At 37.7% G+C, this 5,616-nt stretch overlaps 1 pseudogene; it reads right to left on the reverse strand.

Moving 5' to 3' along the window:
* Positions 1-205: 205 nt before the first annotated feature.
* On the reverse strand, positions 206-1,147 carry LOC129653742 (olfactory receptor 8G1-like; annotated as a pseudogene).
* Between the last annotated feature and the right edge of the window lie 4,469 nt (positions 1,148-5,616).

Consider the following 5,616-nt stretch of genomic DNA (forward strand, 5'->3'; position numbering starts at 1 on the left):
GACACGACTGAGCGACTTCACTTTCACTTTTCACTTTCATGCGTTGGAGAAGGAAATGGCAACCCACTCCAGTGTTCTTGCCTGGAGAATCCCAGGGACGGGAGCCTGGTGGGCTGCCTTCTCTGGGGTCGCACAGAGTCGGACAAGACTGAAGTGACTTAGCAGTAGCAGTAGATCTAAAATATCATGCTCATGTTATGTCTGGTCACAAAAATATTCTTCTCTCAAGCATTTTCTTCAGGGCAACATTGACATCTTTATTCCTGAGGCTGTAGATCAGGGGATTCAGCAATGGCACAACAGTAGTATAAAACACAAAGGACACTTTCCCTTGGTCCATGGAGCTCACAGATGATGGCTGCAGGTACATAAATGCTTCAGATCCATAGAAAATAGCAACAGCTGAGATGTGGGTGCTGCATGTGCTGAAGGCTTTGGACCTGCCCTCCATGGAATGAATGTAGAGGATGCTGGAAATGATGAAGATGTAGGACCTGAGGATGGTCAGAATGGGGGCAAAGATGTTAAGTGCACCCAAGCATAGAACTAGTAATTCGTTGACATAGATGCTAGAGCACGAGAGCTTTAGGAGAGGCAGAAGATCACAGAAATAATGGTTGATCACATTGAATTTTCAGAAATGAACCCTAAGCATGCAGCCTGTGTGAGAGAATGCACATACCAGTCCCATCATATACACTCCCCAAATGAGGGAGAAACAGGCCTGATGGGACACGATGGAATTATACAGCAAGGGCCTACAGATGGCAACATAGCAGTCATATGCCATTGCAGCCAACAGGTAACACTCTGCAATTATAAAAACAAGAAAGAAAAAGAGCTGAGTCATGCATTCAGGATAGGAGATGATATTCTTCTCTGTCACAAAGTTCACCAGCATTTTTGGGGTAATGACAGTGGACTGACAGAGGTCAATGAAGGACAAACTGCTTAGGAAATAGTACATGGGGGTGTGCAGGCGAGAACTGAGCCCAATCAGTAGGATCATGCCCACGTTCCCCACCACCGTGACCATATAGATTCCTAGGAAGAGGAGGAAAAGGGGCAGCTGGAGTCGTGGCTGTTCTGTGAGCCCAGCGAGGATAAACTCAGTCACTGAGGAGTGATTTTCTGCTGCCATTTCCATTTACGTAGTCTCTGGAGGGGAAAGAGTAAAACACTGTCATTGGAGGGAATTCATTACGTTCTTTTTCATTTGGAATAGAGTGCTCCATATAAATGATTCACAGTTTTGGCATCCTTTCCATCTATAGAATCACTTAACTCTGGGTCTATTTATGGAAGGAAAGTACATCTAAATTCAATACTTACAAAGCCTCATTTTCAACTATAATAAATATATTTTCTATTAAAGCATTTAGCCATGTTTATAATCATAAAAACATGCATGGCAGCTTTATGCATAACAATGCAAATTGGAAACAATTCAAATTTATGTCCATCAACTGATGAATAGATGAGTAAGTCATACTATAGTATGTACATACATAATCATATGCATATCCACATATATACATATATGTATGTGCATATATAAACATATACAGCAACATATAGAGATGGTGTCTATAGATGGGTTTTAAAGTGTGACATTCAGAGTCTTTTAATTCATCATCCTCAGCAACAAACTGCCTCATCCATCTACCTTGTGATGTCATGTCAGTATTACCATTTTCTATTTGTGCCATAAAAATCAACCCTGAATATTCATTGCACAGGATTGTTGCTGAAGCTGAAGTTCCAATACTTTTACCACCTGATGCGAAGAGCTGACTCATTGGAAAAGACCCTGATGCTGGAAAAGACTGAAGGCTAAAAGAGAAGCAGGCAGCAGCTGTCTGTCTTTTTGGTTTTTTTTCCACATGAAATAGTCCTACCATCTCTCTTTGTCTCTGTTGTGTGGTCAATATGTTCTCTTTTCTTTTCCATCTTACTTAAGTTAGAAATCATCATGCAAACATTCTCCAGTACCTTGTAATTGATTTAACTTTCCCACTTTACATTCAGAAAACCGTTATTTCTAAACAGCACATTTTTAGATGATATATTGTAAGTCAGTTGATGCACTGAATCATACTTATTCTCCTCTGTATAGCAAGTAAATTGTATAGTGTTTAGAACATAGGGGGATATAAATGGGATTTTATAAGTAATTCCATACATGAATGTATGAGATATTTGCCTGAATTTTCATGGTATTATTTCCAGACTTATAGTCTCAAGCCACAAATGTGAGATGAATACACTCACCTTTCTTCTTGCTGGAAATCTCAATACCAATTTTTTTTTTGAAACATGCTTCCTTTGACTCAGAAGATAGCTCTGTATTTGTGTCAGGAATGATAGGTACCCAGCTTTCTTCTATCTTTGGTGTTGAGAGGGCTGGCACAGCCCTTTTTGAAGCTGGTCTACATCACAGGTCAACATCTCTAATTCTAAGTCTTCAGTGTGTGTTTCTTCAGCCTCAAGGTAGCAAACATCTGCACCTTTCTCAGTTCTCCCCTGAGTGGTTGTGATCACTGTGCTATGAAGGTGTGTCGTGGTTTTCATATAAGCCAGGCAGTAAATAACATGGAGTCAAATACTCTCCAAGGATTTCCTTTTCTCAGAAGACAAGCTCTTGAGAAAGAAGCAGTTGCAATTGACATGTCCCCAGTTGTCTAACTTTGTCCTTCAAGAGGAATTCTCTGTCAATCCTGAACTCAACAATTAGTGACCAATATTTCTTCACAGGATCACCTGGAGATTTTTTCAAAATAAAATCCCCAACCAGCATCAGATCCTTCTCAGGAGCATTTGAGATTTTGAGATTCTGCAGCTCATACAAGCTCCTGGCCAGTTCTAGTTGTTCCGAGTTCACTTTGTGAATAAAAGGTTTTAGAGGATTGGGCAACATTCTGACAAGTTATCTTAATGTTAAAATGGCAACAATTCTTAATATGATGAAGTAAATCATTTATCCTTGCAAAAATGTATTTAACCCATTTTACATGTAAATACAAAAACACATATTAATTCAAAGTCAAATCTATATGTTATTGGATTTAAAGTTATGGGGTAAGAATTCAGAATATTGACTTAATTTTTGATTTTTTAGGTGCTCACTATTAATGATTCTAGTGCTAAGCTGCATATATAAAACATCTTATTAGGCACTTATGTTTCATGTTTCCTCTCTTCTTATATATTGTATTTTCACGTTTTGTTCTAAAACAGGAAAATTGGAAACATACTTAGAAATGATTGAATCAAGGTAAATTGCACACTCAAGTCAGGAGAAATCTTATAGTTAAATATAAGAAGACTCATTTTTATTTTTTACCAGTTTATGCTTTTGTTACATTGAAAGTAAAAGTCACTCAGTTGTTTCTGCCCCATGGACTATGAGTCCACGGAATTCTCCAGGCCAGAATACTGGAGTGGTTAGCCTTTCCCTTCTCCCTGGGATCTTCCCAACCCAGGGATCAAACCCAGGTCTCTGGCTTTGCAAGTGGATTCTTTACAAGCTGAGCCACAAGGGAAGTTAATGCTTCTCAATTTTAGATACTCATTTAAACTCATTAAAAAAACTAATCAGGGAAGTTTTTTTTTTTTTTTTTTTTGCTTTTAATTTCAATACCGAGGTTGAACCCTATGCCAATAAAGTCAAAATTTTAGGTGTTAGGTCAGATATCAATATTTTTCAAAAGCTCCTTAACTTTTAATGTGCATGGGAATAACCTAAGGATCTTGATCAAAAGCAGATTCTGATAGTAAGTCTTGTGTATGGTTTGAGATTATACATTTTCAATAAAATCTTTCAGATTTTACCACTATTTCTCGTCTATCGACCACTCTGAGAAACAAGGTTCTAGAGGATCTCTTGTTTTAAATACCTTCCACTGGAGTTCTTTCAGATTCAAGGAAAATCCACCATACCCATGCACCAAAAATCTTTTAGCTTCGGGTTTGCTATGACTGCAGGATTCTGATATGTTTGGAGAACAATACTGTGTGTCTGGAATGCCACTGTTTAAGTTGAACAGATTATGATTGAAGTTGCTTCAGTGTGCCAAATAAAAGAAGTGACAGAGATTTGGAATTTGGTAAAGGTCAGATATAGAAAGAATGTAAACAAGAAGTAAAGAGATCATTCCTATATTACTCAGAAATTAAAAATATGAAGAGATCCATATAAGCCATTCTTTCATTTCTGACAGGTTATATGTTCTGATTTAGCTAATTAATATATATATTTATATATTCTGGACTATATATAACAGACTAGGAATCTTGCCTAAGATAGAAGCTTTAATTGTAGCCATTCTACCTTCTTTTATAGTATTGATGAATATTAGGTCAAATAATATGAAAATAATAAGACAAATCACATGAAAATTAAGTCAAATAATATGAAATAGTTGAAGATGAATGTTTGACATTGATGAATGAATGGATAATGAAATACATGGGTGGTAAATAAAATTATGTTATATGTATATAAACATAGCCATAGTCATATATTTGGACACTATAGTTGAATAAGGCAGCACACTACCCAAAGAATGTTGATCTGTCAGTAATGAGTAAGACGGTTTGACCTGAGAAGAGTCAGAAGACAACTGGGTATTCAGAGTTTCATGTGAATTTATAGTTACCAGATGTTAATGCCCAGAAGCTAAAAAGGAGCAATACGAGGGGAGATAAAAGATGTTTCCAAGATAAAACTGACAAGAAATGGCAATTGTTTATAACTTACATGACAAAAGGCATGAACCTCATGAAAGTAATACAACTCACAGAATTTGGGGTTATTATGAGTAGCTGTTAACATGCGTTTATTGTTGTAGTTTAGTGGCAAGGTTGTGTTGGATGGACGCTTTGCAACCCTGTGGACTAGCCTGCAAGGCTCCTCTCTCCATGGGACTTCCCAGGCAAGAATACTGGAGTGGGTTACCAGTTCCTTCTCCAGGGGATCTTTCCCAGCCAAGGGCTGAACCCACGTCTCCTGCATTGGCAGCTGTATTCTTTACCGCTGAGCCGCGAGGGAAGCACCTGTTACATAAACAGTTAACACTAATGGTGTAAAGATAAAAATGTGTTGGGCTACTTGCGTAGAAATTGTTGGTATTGAACACGATAATTTGAATGTCTTTGATAAGTCTTATCATAAGATTCTACAGTCACTCTGCATTTGGTCTTTTTGCCTGATCAACACAAGTTTGAAATATTTTGATTGTTTTCATTAAATCAAATGAAATAAAAGTGAAGATCACATTGGAGAGATCTAACAAAAAGCAATACAATCTCACAGAAAAAGTAGATGCTTAATGTGTAGAAAGAAATTACTGGGAAGGCCTTACACTTACCCAGAATTACATGGGGCTATTGGGCTCCAAAGTCACTGCAGATGGTGACTGCAGCCACGAAATTAAAAGACACTTACTCCTTGGAAGGAAAGTGATGACCAACCTAGATAGCATACTGAAAAGCAGAGACATTACTTTGCCAACAAAGGTCTGTCTAGTCAAGGCTATGGTTTTTCCAGGGGTCATGTATGGATGTGAGAGTTGGACTGTGAAGAAAGCTGAGCACTGAAGAACTGATGCTTTTGAA

This window comes from Bubalus kerabau, chromosome 5, assembly GCF_029407905.1.
Source record: "Bubalus kerabau isolate K-KA32 ecotype Philippines breed swamp buffalo chromosome 5, PCC_UOA_SB_1v2, whole genome shotgun sequence".
NCBI classification, from domain to species: domain Eukaryota; kingdom Metazoa; phylum Chordata; class Mammalia; order Artiodactyla; family Bovidae; genus Bubalus; species Bubalus kerabau.